Source organism: Etheostoma spectabile, unplaced genomic scaffold (assembly GCF_008692095.1).
Source record: "Etheostoma spectabile isolate EspeVRDwgs_2016 unplaced genomic scaffold, UIUC_Espe_1.0 scaffold00005615, whole genome shotgun sequence".
NCBI lineage: Eukaryota > Metazoa > Chordata > Actinopteri > Perciformes > Percidae > Etheostoma > Etheostoma spectabile.
Window position 1 is genome coordinate 125894 of NW_022603279.1, and position 16006 is coordinate 141899.

At 41.2% G+C, this 16006-nt stretch overlaps 1 pseudogene; it reads right to left on the reverse strand.

Moving 5' to 3' along the window:
• Positions 1-212: 212 nt before the first annotated feature.
• LOC116677667 (NACHT, LRR and PYD domains-containing protein 3-like) lies at positions 213-10884 on the reverse strand (annotated as a pseudogene).
• Positions 10885-16006: the final 5122 nt, after the last annotated feature.

Below are 16006 nucleotides of genomic sequence, written 5' to 3' on the forward strand. Positions count from 1 at the left end.
TACCAGTTGATTATTTTTTAGATGTGACATATCATGAAGTGTTTTAGTCAAACAATTCAAATGTTGATACCCAGAGATGAAATCAGATGAATGTTTTTGTGTTTGAGTCTCAGATCTGCTTCACAGTGCAGAGTGTGTGTGATGGTGAACAGACTGAACTTTGATTTCAGCAGCTGGTCTTCAGTCAGTGTTTCTGTCCACAGGAGAGACTCTCAGTCCTGCAGAGGACACAGAGACACTGAGGAACCAGGCCAGAACCCAAACCCAGGATAGAGAGGCTGAGTGAATGTGGTGTTGAAGGTGATGAGGTGGATCAGTGAGTCAGAGGAGACTGTGTAGAAGGACAGAGAGCCAGCAGGAACGTCCACATACACTGCTACTCTGTTAGAGACAGAGCAGGAAGTGAGGGCTGTTTCTCTGTTATTGTGCAAGATAGAGTAACCACGTTCATCAGAGCAGAACAGTCTCCAGGAATGATCATTACATCCAAACAAACAGTCATCACTGTCTCCTTTCCTTCTGATTCCTCTGTAACTCACTGATATCTCAACCTCTCCTCTCCTCTCGACCTCCCAGTAACAGCGACCAGTCAGACCATCTCTACACAGCAGCTGACGCCAGTAGTTAAATCTGTCTGGATGATCAGGATATGACTGATCCTCCTCCACATCTGTCACCTTCCTGTTGTTGTCAGACAGTTTGAGTTCTTTGTGTACTGTGTTTGTGTCCAGTTCCAGTTCACAGATATCTGATGGAGAGAACAAGACACAATACAGCTGCAGGTTATCATCTGATCATTTAATAACTTTAAATGTAAATGTGCTGTATTTATATAGCACTTTTCTAGTCTTAACGACTACTCAAAGCGCTTTTACATCTACAAGAGACAATCACCATTCACACACTGTGGCCGAGGCTGCCGTACAAGCCTCATCAGATATACACTCACATTCACACTCCAATGCGCAGCACCGGGGCAACTCGAGGTTCAGTGTCTTGCCCAAGGACACTTTGACATGGGACTGGAGGGCCAGGGATTGAACCACCAACCTTCCAATTGGCAGGCAGGCAACCGCTCTACCACTGAGCCACAGCCGCCCCAAAACTTTACTGACAATAACTAAAAGAAAACCCTTCAAACGTTGATTCATATTCAGCTGTGAGTGAACATAAAGAGTTCCTAAACATGAGAGTCAACATGTCAACAATGTCCAGCTTCTTGTCCTCGTGTTGACCCGATGAGGACAGCTGATGATCCAAATCTAGAAACATCAACTGAATAATGTCTCACTAATAAAACTGTCCCATCTTCTTCTACTGCAGCACAACGCAGCTCTGAACCATCTGCTTTCTGAAACTGCTATTAGCTGATGTTCAGTAATAGAAATACCAGTTTATGGATGAAAAATGAGGATTTATGGTATGTTTGTGTCTGTGTGGTATATCTGATACCAGGTCTCCCATCAGGGAGGAACTGGAAGATAAATCTACCTCAACTCACTTTATTCACCTTTTAAACATTTTTGGGACATTAATTATGCCGTGTTGTGTTCATGGACTGTGAGTTTTTTCCACGCTTATTTATTAAAAACATCCAGAGAAGAAAACTGAAAGGTACTTGAACAGAACTTATGTGTGAATAAAAAATAAAGAAACAAAGTTAGCTTTCTGTTGGCTCGACTGTTGATCATGTATTTATGTATTCATTAGTTCTGTTGGATCAACGTGTTCAGTTTGTTTTGTTTGTGGATTAAAAATTAATATAGTAATAATAGTAAGTATAAGTACATTTTTACCTGGCTTTCACTACCTTTTGGCAGGTGCAGGACAAATAAAAAATACTTACGTAAAAAAAGATCTAATGTCCTCAACACTGCTTTAAACTCTGCTTTAAACTCTACTTTAAACTCTACTTTAAACTCTACTTTAAACTCTGCTTTAACTCTGCTTTAAACTCTGCTTGGTCTTCTTCAGGCCTAACCCAGCAGGGTGGAAACCTTTCATTAAATATGGAGTTTAAAGCAGTGTTGCAGACATTACATGTTTTTCACTTTTGAAATACCGATATAGCTCATAGTGAGTTAAGTAGTTCCACAGTGGAGGCACCGTGTTATTGTTTGTTGATTATTTCTTTATAGTTACCTATGCCTATAATAACAACATTCACTGGTAAAGGGAGATTTAGCCAATTCACCATAATAAGTAACTGAATCTCATGTTATACTTCCAGCTTCAGGAAGGGGTTAAACTAGTGTAACACACAGCTGAGTTCTCTTAGAGCAAACTTCAAACGCACTCACACTTCCTCGGACCAGGTCTCAGTCTCTGTGGTCCACCATGGTCCACCCTGCAGTAAGACACAAAGACACAATCCACTTCATACTCCAGGGCTGTGGATAATTGAAGGTTTAACCATCATATTGTGAAATGAGACGGAGTGAGACTACGTCGACTCTGCAGCTTGTTCAAGTCAAAGTCAGGGCAATGCTGCTAAAGCTGTCACGGTGTGGTTACACTTAAGCCGCCTACACGTGATACGCAATTTGCTCTCTGCGCACCGCTAGGTAGGACGCAGAGCAAAGCACAGCGCAGGTAGACGTCATCAAGGCTGGCACGGAAACTATTTCCCAGTGCTAGATAATGACGTGCCATTATCTAATTTGTTGTGCGTACCAAAGGCAACTAGATAAAGTTGAAGTAATTTGAACGTTGAGTGCAGATCAAAGCGGCACCACTGCCCCCCTGCCCCGTAGGAAATCAATGGAGCGGCCAGAGCAGAGGGGTTCTGCCCCCCATCATGTGTAGGCGGCTTTACTCTGAGACATGACAACAGCATTCTCTGTGCCCTGGTGACAGACTGACAGGCTGGAGGTCTGGAGGGGTTTTATTTAGTTTGATGTGGAAAATGTCTAATTAAATGACATGTAAATAGGTTTTGCTATTAGTCATTGTGCTTTATGACTTGTTGAATTGTTTTCCTATTTGCTGTTGTGATTTGCACTTCAGGGCCACCGTACATTGCAGACCTCTGACTTTGAATAAATATCTGTATTTGTGTTATAAGATTGAGAACCACTGTAATACACCTTCACTTAGATCCTCCATTGAACATTAAACAGAGTTTCTCAGTTAGTGACAAAAAATAAATAAAATTAAGTCTTGGTCCGTCCATACCTGAGAGTGTCCAATCTGCAGTTTGGATCCTCCAGTAAAGCAGAAAGCTGCTTCACTCCTGAGTCTCCTGGATGATTGTAGCTCAGGTCCAGCACTCTCAGATGGGAGGGGTTGGAGCTCAGAGCTGAGGCCAGAGAAAAACAGCCTTCCTCTGAGATCAGACAGCCACAGAGACTACACACAAAAAAATGGGCAGAGAGCTTCACAGTCCCGCTGTACTTGAAAATGTCATTGTCCAGTAGAGAGAGAGAGAGAAATAAACCATGTTTGTAATTGTTTTGCAGTTATTACTTTCAAAAGCATAAATAAATTAATTGTTTGCTCCGTTCTGCTGTTGTTGAAGCTGCCTGTAAAAACGTAGCACAATAAGTGAATCGCTAATTTTAGGCTCAGAGCTGAATGCTAAATGTAGCCTATTTTGCATTGTGACACTATACTATTTCAGAGACTTTATTCTTATACTGAAGAATGGCCTTAGAAGCTGAGCTTTTATTTGATTTTACATCTTACTGTGACAGAGACAAGGTATTGTAAGACATGTATTGTCATACTATTGTTAAAAATAACAATTTCCACGATACAATTCAAGTTTATAAAGAGCAGAACTCCAGATAACTGCTGTGGGCTTCTATGTCTCTGTCTGTGATGTGGATATGTCTATCCTGATTCGGTCTGGTTTCCCCATATGCAGATGCAGATCCACATACACAACGTAGTGAGACTGTCACAAAGGGGACCGTCACATCTTCTTCCTCAGCCGAGCTGCGGCCAGAAAACTCTGACTGGCTTTGAGACGTTGCAGAGAGTTTTCACAAAATAACAAAGGGCAGGACAGCCAGCTGGCCTTCTTGTTGTGGGAATATTAAGTAATATTAGCTGGCTTGCTATGTATTGTGTCATTGGCTCTGTTAGCAGAGTTGTTGACCCACTAGATTTTTATTACAAGATATGTAATCATAACAAATGCACGTCTAGAAGTATGACAGCAGTAAAGAAGTAAATTACTGTGAAACTGTAGGGACACAAATCCCCAAAAAATAAATAAATGATACAGAATGTTGTTTTAAATTTAAAGTTACTCAGGTCATAACTGAACACCAACCTAAGAGTTTCCAGTCTGCAGTGTGGACTCTTCAGTCCAGGAGAAATCAGCTCTACTCCAGAATCCTGCAGCTCGTTGTTACTCAGGTCCAGCTGTCTCAGACTAGAGGACTGGGAGCTGAGAACTGAGGACAGAGCTTCACAGCTTTTCTCTGACAATGTACAGCCACTCAGCCTAAAAGAGATTCAATAGAAAGGCCATCCACACATTAGTATATTAAGGAATAAACAAGTTAGAGCAGTGTTTCCCACACAGACTATTTTGTCTGGCGCAGCATTGAGGCAAAGCTGTGTTCCTGCCCGGGGGAAGAGACGCTGCTGCAGGAGCTCAGATTATATGAATACAATGTTGTCAGTGTGTTATTGTTGGAGTCCTGATCCGACTCTTACCAAACAAGCGATTGCGCCTGCTTTAGAAAGTTACCTAGTCTCATGTTTGCGGTAAAATGTAGTTCGGTTGTCGAGGTCAAAACACTATGTAGCAGAGGTAAATCAAATAAACTTATTGTAGATAATGTTATGTCATTTGTGTACTCTTACACTGAATGTTTGCTGCTTTAATCCAAATGAGTATTGAAAAGTATTTTCTGTGACTGAAAACACACGTGTTGAGGATGAGGACCAGCCAGTCTGAAAAAGAGCTGAACAGTCCAACCAGTGTAATTAGTTATGATATTAAATTGTTTACAATATTTTCAGCCTTCAACCAGTGCTGCTCAAAGAGAAAGACAAGGTCAGGAAGAGAAAGATGTAGATTTGTTGTGCATTGAAGAAACAGTAGGAGAGGAGGACAGCATCCAAAACCGTGTCCTCCTCAATTGTTAAAAAAAACAAGTATTCTCCCCTCACCCCCTGGTCAGACACCGCGCGCCACATATTGCTTTGTAACATGTAGAAAACATTGTTGAGGTTCATTTCATCATTTTCATAAAGCAGAGCGCCAACCTGAGAGTTTCCAGTCTGCAGTGTGCACTCTTCAATAGAGAAGATAGATGCTTCACTCCTGAATCCCGCAGGTAGTTGTTACTCAGGTCCAGCTCTCTCAGACTAGAGGACTGGGAGCTGAGAACTGAAGACAGAGCTTTACAGTTTCTCTTTGACAATGTACAGCTACTCAGTCTGAAAGGGATTCAATAAAAAGTCAATCCAATAATTAACAGGATGAAAATAACCACTCACAGGGTGTTACTTTTTATTTAACTAAACACCAACCTGAGAGCTTCCAGTCTGCAGTGTGGACTTTCCAATCCAGAGGACAGATGCTTCACTCCTGGATCCTGCAAGTTGTTGTTACTCAGGTCCAGCTCTCTCAGACTACTCTCAGAGGACTGGGAGCTGAGAACTGAGGACAGAGCTTCAAAACTTCTCTCTGACAGGTTACAGCCACTCAGTCTGAAAAGGAATTAGCAATGCATGACAACACAGCTTCAAAAAACATAAATACATTATAATTAAAGAAAAACTGCCTTTCATCTGAATAGCTGTGAGTGCACCTACAGAGCTTTGTTGGAGGCTTTGACCACTGGCAGCAGCCTCAGAAGAGCCTCCTCTGAAGCAGAGTATTTCTTCAGGTCAAACACATCCAGATCTTCTTCTGACGACAGTAAGATGAAGACCAAAGCTGACCACTGAGCAGGAGACAGTTTATCTGTGGAGAGACTTCCTGAACTCAGGGACTGTTGGATCTCCTCCACTAGAGAACCATCATTCAGTTCATTCAGACAGTGGAACAGATTGATGCTTCTCTCTGCAGACAGATTCTCACTGATCTTCATCTTGATGTACTCAACTGTTTCCTGATTGGTCTTTGAGCTACTTCCATCATAAGTCATCAGACCTTGTAGGTGTCTCTGATTGGTCTGCAATGAAATACCCAGGAGGAAGCGGAGGAACAAGTCCAGGTGTCCATTTGGACTCTGTAAAGCTTTGTCCACAGCGTTCTGATGAAGATGGTTTAATTTGGGTTTGACTCTGAAGACTTTAGGTAGCCGGGAGGTTGTTTGTTCTTCCGCCAGCAGGTTGACTCCAGAGTTGGTGAAGGTCAGATGGACATGGGTCCAATGGTCTTGGGCAGCTCTCCTCTCTCTCTGGTCTCCAACACCTTCTCCAGAACTGTAGCAGTGATCCAGCAGAAGACTGGGATGTGGCACATGATGTGGAGGCTTCGTGATGTCTTGATGTGGGAGATGATTTTGCTGGCCTGCTTCTTGTCTCTGCATCTCTTACTGAAATAATCCTCCTTCTGTGGGTCAGTGAATCCTCGGATCTCTGTCACCATGTCAACACACTCAGCAGGGATCTGATTGGCTGCTGCGGGTCGTGTGGTTATCCAGAGGAGAGCAGAGGGAAGCAGATTCCCCTGATGAGGTTGGTTAGCAGCACACCAACTGAGGTGGACACTGTAACATCAGTCAGGATCTCAGGATCAGTGTTGAGGAAGTCCAGAGGAAGTCGACACTCATCCAGACCGTCAAAGATGAAGACCACCGGGAACTCTTCAAACCTGCTGATTCCTGCTTCTTTGGTTTCACTAAAGAAGTAATCAACAAGTTCCACCAAGCTGAACTTTCTCTCTTTCAGCACATTCAGCTCTCTGAAGGTGAATGGGAATATGAACTGGATGTCCTGGTTGGCTTTGCCTTCAGCCCAGTCCAGAGTGAACTTCTGTGTTAAGACTGTTTTCCCGATGCCAGCCACTCCCGTTGTCATCACGGTTCTGATTGGTTCATCTCTTCCAGGTGGGGCTTTAAAGATGTCTTCACATCTGATTATTGTTTCTGTTCTGTCTGGTTTCCTGGATGCTGTTTCAATCTGTCTGACCTCATGTTCTTCATTGACCCCTGCAGCCCCTCCCTCCATGATCAAGATCTTTGTGAACATCTGATACAGAACCGGTGGGTTTCCTGCTTTTTCATTTCCCTCAAACACACACTGGAACTTCTTTTCCAGGTTGGACTTGAGTTTCGGGCGGCATCCTGCAACACTAGTTTCTAAAGAAACAAATAATATTAGAGAATCTAAACATTAAGGCTTTTTTTTTAAAAACAGCCTTGGGTCTGATGCAATGTGTGCAGTTACAGCATAGTTTGGAAATATACAGTTGTCACATTTTTCGATCATGATAAATGTGTTAAAATCCTCTTACTGCTCTGCAGACGGTCAGCCAGCTCCTCCTGCTTCATTCTCCTCAGGAAGTGCAGTGTGATCTTCAGAAATGCTTCTCTGCTGCTCCTCCTCTGCTCTTCATCATCACCCTCCAAAACCTCCTCATCCTCCTTCTGACTCTCTAAGCATTCTGGGTAATCTGGACATAGAACCTTTGGAATCTTCTCCAGCTCTTTCCTTACAAAAGTGACAATGTTCTCTTCCAGCAGCTGGACCAGAATGATAAAGTCAACATTTAGTTTAAAGAACTCAACATGTGATTCATCTCACAGTCTGAAGGCCTGCTGGTTTGAAAAGAGCAGCATGGAGACTATTGGGATCTGAATGGTAGTTTATCATTTAATCTGTAGATAATAATGAAAATATTATTTTAATATGTACACACCATAAATATGGAGTCCAGGTCTTTTTGCTGCTGCAGGTCAGACTGACCACCGAGGCCCTCTGAGCTCTTCTGGTGAACTCTGTAGAGAAAACATCAAGTTTAAGAACATTTAATGATCTGTGCACAGTCCTGATGATGACACAATGGCAACTGTGGCTCTTGAGGAGTGTTATGTGGTTCAGGACAAGGATTGGATATCGTTTGAGGATCGTTGTCAGCGCTGTGGTCTGGCAATTTGAGTCTAAGTGCAAAGAGACAATACGGGAATACTGTGGACTCTATCTACCTGAGCTCCAAAACCAGGAACTTGTGATCTGGACTGAGAACCATCACAGATTACAAGAGGAAACCTGCAGTGCTCAGGTAACCTTCAACCTCTCACTGCTCCAGTCTGTAGTCCCCCCATGATTCAAGAAGGCCACCAAGAGCGGACTGGCAATCGGAGGTTCAGGAGATTTCCTAAACAGCCGGTCCATCCCAGGCCAAACCGGCCATCATATTTCAATTTCCGGTTTCAGAAAGAATATGCATTTATTCCGCTATTATAACAATGACGTCCTAAACTCAGTTTAAGAACATTTAATGATCTGTGCACAGTCCTGATGATGACAATTGTGGCTCTCATACATGGATGCGGTCGTTGGCTAAATCACCAAATGCATCTAGGACGTCGTATCCAGGATTACTGTACGGATATTCAAGAATCAGGAGAAGAACCTTCTATTCACAGGGACAACAACAACAGTTTATCAGAGTTTTTAAAGAGGTGCACTTGAATACACCATTTGTTTGAGGATTTGTTTGGGGCCAATATGCTTTACCTTCGATATTTGCTTGCGTATCTCACTCACAGGGAAGGCAAAATTTTCCCACAGTTCTGTTGTTTCTCCGTCATCTCCAACTCTGATGAGTAAATGTTGTCTTTTGCTTCATGCTACCTACCGGTAAGCTGAACTGTGTCTCTTGTGTTTTTCTTCGGTGGTGTATGTAGGCGGGGACATAAAGAGAAAAAATACTGGGATACTTGTAGATTGTTCTTCTGATTTAGATAGTTCAAACTGAAAAGCTAATTTTGATGAATTCTGGAATTTAAAATCTAAATCGTGACATGCAGCATATTGACAAATGCTTACAACTCTTAGGTTTTAAAATTTTGGAAGTACGAAGCATTCCTGAAAGAAATCCAGGAATGCGCTGCAGAGAGCTATGAGCGGTGCGAAGTAGTCTGCATTAATAGAAGTATATTTCCAGGATAACTGCCTGACATCTGGCGCGTACCCTTCATCTTTCGATCTCTGTGTTGCTTTTCTTCAAATCCCGTTGCTAGTGGAAACCACAACACATTACAAGCTAGCAAGCTACAAGCTGAAAATTGGAAGTTTTCAAAAATATTTCAAAAAGATGGTGCAACAAGGCAGGCCTCTTGGTTATTTTCTTCTTGCGCCTTTTCCTCTCTAACTGGGACGTTTTGCGACCGATTGGTGGGATTGCTGTAGACAAAGTACACACAGAGATACAATAACTGTCTTTAAAACTGGGAATACATAATCAAATGTCAAAGTGGGAAATACAGCTGTTAAGCTCTCGCACAATCTTTTCACTTAATGTCCTCCTTATCGGTCTGAACTCTAATACTGTTGGTGACAACACCTGCATGAAGATGTTGCCTTTTACACTTTAGAGTAGAGTTCATGCTGTGCTTTTGGCAAGGTGTTAACAATCACAAATTATTTGGGTGTAGTACACTTTTAGTCACACACAGTTTTATAAATTAGACCCCAGGACTGTAAGACTTAGTGATGGGTTGTTTTGGTTTCTTTTGTAGTGTTATTATTGCTACTGTTACAATTACTTCTAAAAAAGGTTCTGATCTGGTTTATTGGCATTTCTCTAAACCAATGGCAATTGTCTTGGGCCCTGGTGGTTCTGGTCTTGTTATCATTGGGTATCAGATTAAAATCACAGAATGCCAAACCTAGACCATGAAGCTCTGAGAGAGTCTCATAATAACAAAGTTTTAAATTCTTACCTTTCATCAACCGTTTGTCCATATTTAAACTTCATAGGACGATCCATAGACCAGTCACTCTTCATGGACACACAGCTGGGTCCAGGTCCAGGTTCAGGTCTTTTTTGCAGACTAATGAAAAGTAGTTGAAGTTGAAATTCATACTTATAACTAGTTTAACAATAATGATATATAAGTGTTATTTCAAGAATTGAGTGCCAGGATGAATGTTATAAATTATTATTATAAATTATTATTATGAAGCAGAAGCTCACGTTACTTTGACTCAACATGAGTCTGATGACTTTAGACTCAAGTTTACAAAATCAAAACCTTGACAACAATGACTTGTGATTTCAGTGGACTTGATATCCTCCCAAAGCCCAAAGATTAATTATGATTGTATGCTTTTTATTTGTAATTAATCAACTCATGTTCCTGAAAACAGACGGACTTTCAGCCGTAGTAAGAAAGGTGTTTGGCAGTTCAGAGCTGGCTGGTGGTCCTGGTCCTGGTATCACTGGGCATCAGATCAAAACCACATTACGTGGCATCGCCAAACCCCGACTATGAAGCTCTGAGAGAGTCAGGTAATAACAACGTTCACTTTAAAATCTTACCTTTCATCAACAGCACCTTGTCCATCTTTAAAGTCAATAGGACGACCCATGGACCGGTCACTCTTCATGGACACACAGCTGGGTCCAGGTCCAGGTTTCTGCTGCTGCATCCTGATACAAACAAAGACTGTGGATGAGTTACTATTCCCCAAAATGTAATCTGATGAAAGATGGCGTCTCATCTCAGTAGATAATCAGTGGTTGGCTCTTTGTTGCGTATTCCAGTAAGAAGTTCTTATTAACTAGATATTGAGTGTGAATCCTGATGGAGGAGTGATGTGAGTGCTGAGCTCTAACATGGAGAAGAGTCCATCATCATCTCACCTCTGAGCTTTGGTCTGGCTGTCATGGTCCCCACACAGAGTGGTTTTAGAGGCGGGGCTCCCTCCTCTCTGTCCTCACACTGACTCATAGCAGAGTCCACACCTGCTGGGAGACATCACCTCTGTTACTGTCGGCCTGTGAAAGGGTAAAACTCCAATGTGCCATATACGATCATGTTGTAATGTTTTATTGCATTATATACCAGATTATCTTTCTATAGTATAACTATATGAATACAAACTAAGTAAGTAAGCATTACTATGTTAACATGATAAGTGTATTTATTGGTGTATTATTGTAGATGGTATTATTCTTGTAATGTGTTTATTTTGGACTCTTTTCTGCATTTCTTTACTTCCTTTTAAGTATTTGTGCTACAGCAATGGATGACCTTTGTTTTCTGCAGATCAATAAAGTGTTATGTAATCTCATAAAATAAGGATTTAACTCCTTGGACCTCTTCAACTTTTAAAAACTCCTTCAGTTAACTTCTTTGATTCTTTTGTGATTCTACTGAACATTTTTCCCGGGATAGTTACAGCTTCTGGAAAGGCGACCATCAGCAGCTCTTCTTCATTTCTGTTTTTAAAGATTATTTTTTGGGGAATTTTAGTTCAAAGTTCAAACACTTCCTTGTCATCGTTTAGCACAACAAGATCACTGTGTGACAGCCTAAGGCTGCACAAAGAGTTATACAATATATTAAATACAAATAAATAATAATATTTGTATTTCATATATGTCATTAATATTAATAAAATAAATGTAAATTCATCCAGGATCCCATATATTAACCCTAACCCCCATAACCTTAAGACCCCTAACCCTAACACCCCTAACAATAATCACTGTTACAGTTAACCCTAACCAAGCTCAACTCTTCTCCCACAAACACGTTTACAGTTTAATGAAAGATCAAAAGCAGCTGAAAAGTGGAACTTGCCAGATGTTTAACGGGGGGGGGGGAACATCTGCGTCACAACAAGACAAAGTAAAAGTAAAAAACTGCTGAATTGCAAAGAGCACGAAGTTGACCAGTGAGAGAGAGAGGAAGTGAGGGGGAGTGAGAGAAGCTGGAGTCACACAATAATCTCATATCAATATTAATCACACAGGGGACATTTTACTGTCCCCTGTGTGATTTTACTTTACATTTACCCTTAACCCTGACCAAACTTAACTCTCCAACCCATTTTACAGTTTGATGAAACTAACAGATCAGAAATCAGCTGAAAGTTTTACTTACCAACAGTTTAACCTGGAGGAAAATCTGCGCCACAACACAGGACAGAGTGAAGTACCAGAGAAAGACTTTGACCTTTAATGTCCCTTATCAAGACACCTGATCACCAGCTACAGGACACACCTACACACCTACACACACACACACACACACACACACACACACACACACACACCACACACAAAGATACAAAGTGCAGCTTTATAATTAGGCAAGGCAAGGCAGCTTTATTTGTATAGCACATTTCAGCAACAGGGCAATTCAAAGTGCTTTACACAAAATCAGTTAAACAGATAAAACACAGTACAAACAGTTAAAAATCATAAGCATTAAAAACCGGTAAAACACATGAATAGACAGTTAAAAAATAGAAACATAAAACACAAGAATAAAAGTTACAGTGCAGCATAAGAAATTTAAAGAAATGAGCATTAATTTAAAGAAAGGCAGCATCAAAAAGAAAGGTCTTCAGCCTTGATTTAAAAGAACTGAGAGTAGCAGCGGATCTGCAGGTTTCTGGGAGTTTATTCCAGATATGAGGAGCATAGAAACTGAAAGCTGCTTCAACCTGTTTAGTTCTGACTCTGGGACAGAAAGTAGACCTGTCCCAGATGACCTGAGAGGTCTGGGGGGTCATAGTGTAGTAGCAGATCAGAAATGTATTTTGGACCTAAACCGTTAAGGGATTTATAAACTAGCAAGAGTACTTTGAAATCAATTCTTTGAGGTACAGGCAGCCAGTGTAAAGACTTCAGAACTGGAGTGATGTGATCCAGTCTCTTGGTCTTAGTGAGGACTCGAGCAGCAGCGTTCTGAATCAGCTGCAGCTGTCTGATTGATTTTTTAGGGAGACCTGTAAAGACCCCGTTACAGTAGTCTAGTCTACTGAAGATGAAAGCATGGACCAGTTTTTCCAAGTCCTGTTTACACATAAGTCCTTTAACCCTTGATATATTCTTAAGGTGATAGTAGGCTGACTTTGTAGTTGTCTTAATGTGCTGTTAAAGTTCAGGTCTGAGTCCATGACTACGACAAGATTTCTGGCTTTGTCTGTTGTTTTTAACATTGTTAAATTAGTGAGAGAAAGGTTGAACATTAACACTCTTCATCACAGGCAGATAAGTTGAACACATGAAGATGGTTGACAGAGACGTAGTGTTCATCCTCAGCCCTTTAAGACAGAGACCAACCCTGGGAGCAAGAACTCAGGGTCCACCTGCCCTGCATCTCAGCGCCAGATCAGACTCGGACTCTCTACTCTTATTTTTAACAGCCCGACCTTAAAGAGTTCTTCAGGTTCTGCAGAACGACAAGCTACATTTCTGGAAAAAAGACACAAAAGAAAAACCACTAAAATATTGTACTGTACAAGTTGCTGATCTTCAGCTCATTAGATGGTCAGTTAGCTCCATCTAGTGGACAGATAGTAGAACTCCATCATCTGATGGGGGACTTCTCTCACACTGACTGGCTCTTGGAACAGGTTGGACTGGTTCTGACGTCTCTCTGACTCTGTAGTTATGAAGATGTCACGGCGTCATCGATCAAATGCACAACACAGAAATTCATACGTAGTAGAATTATTCTATAATGTTAAGAAGTAACACAGTTGTAGAAGAAGACATCCCTTTATACGTATACAGGTGAGGGAAATTCACATTGTTCACTCAGTTTGGTACTTTAATACACACTTGACAGTGAGGTATTGACAGAGGTGGAAAATAAGGAAATACATTACTTACGTTACTGTATTGAGCAGTTTTTAAAAAGGTACTTGACTTTAAGGTAAAGGATTGTATTTTGCTACATTACAAATCCTATCGTTACTGAGTAAAAAGAAGTTTACTAATTAAAACTGAAAGGAAGAAAAATAAAAAATAAAATCACACCGGCTATAACCACTACACCAGACCTGGGCTTTCTTTTTTGTGCCAACGTATGCAGCTTCTTCTTCTCTGGTTGCAGGCGCAATTAAAAAGAAGTAGAAGAGTGTAACGTGTGGAGCGGTCGGACCCATGGATGTATTAAGAGAACGTCTGACCCCTGTGGTGGCGAGCTGAGAACTGAATGGGAGACATTAACATGGACGGAATCAGCTGTTATCCCTCAAAAACATCAGCTCATGGGAAAGAAAGAGAGGTCGACACAGAGCGCCGAGGTTTTAACCAAACATGGACGCACAACATCGCCACAACACTACGCCATTTTCTGAAGGGAGTTTCTAGTTACTTTTCAGGTTTTTCCCCTTCTTGTCCAATGAAAACCACGTATCTCCAGATGTGTGTTGATGTTGAATGTTTGTGATAAACTGAAGTATGATGTCATAAGAGTGTCATAAAAAAGAATAAATCTGTAAAATAGAAGAAACTAAATGTCAAAGTTCAACTCAGTTCAGTTTATTTAAGAAGAAGACAGATCAAATTAATAAAACAATGATATAAATGGGTTAAAAATCCCAGAATTAGCCAAAAGCTCGAAAACTTCCCCCTGAATACAATCAGCTGTTCTCATGGTAGAGGGAACATTTCACGAGTAGAAGGAAAAATAGATTCAATACAAATTCAGCAAATTTTGGACGCTAACTCGATGCCATCAGTGAAAAGCTGAAGTTAAAGAGAGGATGGCTTCTACAAATGGATAATGATCCTAAACACGCCTCAAAACCCACGGTGGATTACATCAAGAGGCGTAAACTGAAGGTTTTGCCATGGCCTTCACAATCTCCTGACCTCACATAATGTAAAATCTATGGATAGCCTTAAGGAGCAGTGTGTGACAGACAGCCAAGGAATCTCAAAGAACTGGAAGACTTATGGAAGGAAGAATGAGCGAAGATACCTCCAACAAGAATTAAAGACTCTTGGCTGGCTACAAGAAACGTTTCCAAGCTGGGGGGGGGAGGTACATGGTATAAACTCTGCAGGGGGCCCAAACTTTTGCAGACGTCATTTTCTTGTTTTGTTATTTTGAAAATGTAAATGATGAAATAAAATCTAACTTTTTGTGACATATTACACAAATGTCTAATCTGTCATTTGAGGCCTTTGAGATTTTTCTTCTTTACGCTCATTAATAAGACATTTTTTCCTAGGGTGGCCAAACTTTTGAACCCCACTGTAGTTATTGTTTTTAGTTTTTTCTTGAAGCTGCACTTTCATATGTCACTTTGTGTAGTTTTGCTTATTTAAAGCTAATGTACTTGTTCAGACTTGTTCAGGCTTCTCTCCAGTGTGAATGCGTAGATGTGTTTTAGGGCACTACTCTGAGAATACATTTTCCCACAGTGTTCACACCAGTACGGCTTCTCTCCAGTGTGAATGCGCTGGTGTCGTTTAAGGTGACTTCTCTGAGAAAACGTTTTTCCACATTGTTCACACGAGTACGGCTTTTCTCCGGTGTGAACACGTCGGTGTATTTTAAGACTACCGCTCTTGGAAAATGTTTTACCACATAGATCACAGCTGTACGGCTTCTCTCCAGTGTGAATGCGTTGATGTTTTTTAAGGGCACTACTCGTTGAAAACATTTTCCCACATTGTTCACACCAGTACGGCTTCTCTCCGGTGTGAACACGCTGGTGAGATTTAAAGTCATTATTATAAGTAAAGGCTTTACCACATAGATCACAGCAGTATGACTTCTTTCCAGTGTGAACACGCTGGTGACATTTAAAGCCACTATTATTAGTAAAGGTTTTCCCACATTGTTCACACCGGTACGGTTTCTCTCCAGTGTGAACACGTTGGTGCATTACTAGGCTATTCCTCCTAGAAAAGGTTTTACCACATAGACCACAGCTGTACGGCCTCTCTCCAGTGTGAATGCGTTGATGTATTATTAGGATACTCTTCAGTGTGAAAGCTGCCCCACATAGATCACAGCTGTGTAGATTGTCTCCGGTGTGAACTCTCTGATGACTCTTTAAGTTTCCAGATGTTGTGAAGAATTTGTCACAGTGTTGACATGGTGACGTTTGGGTCCCTCTC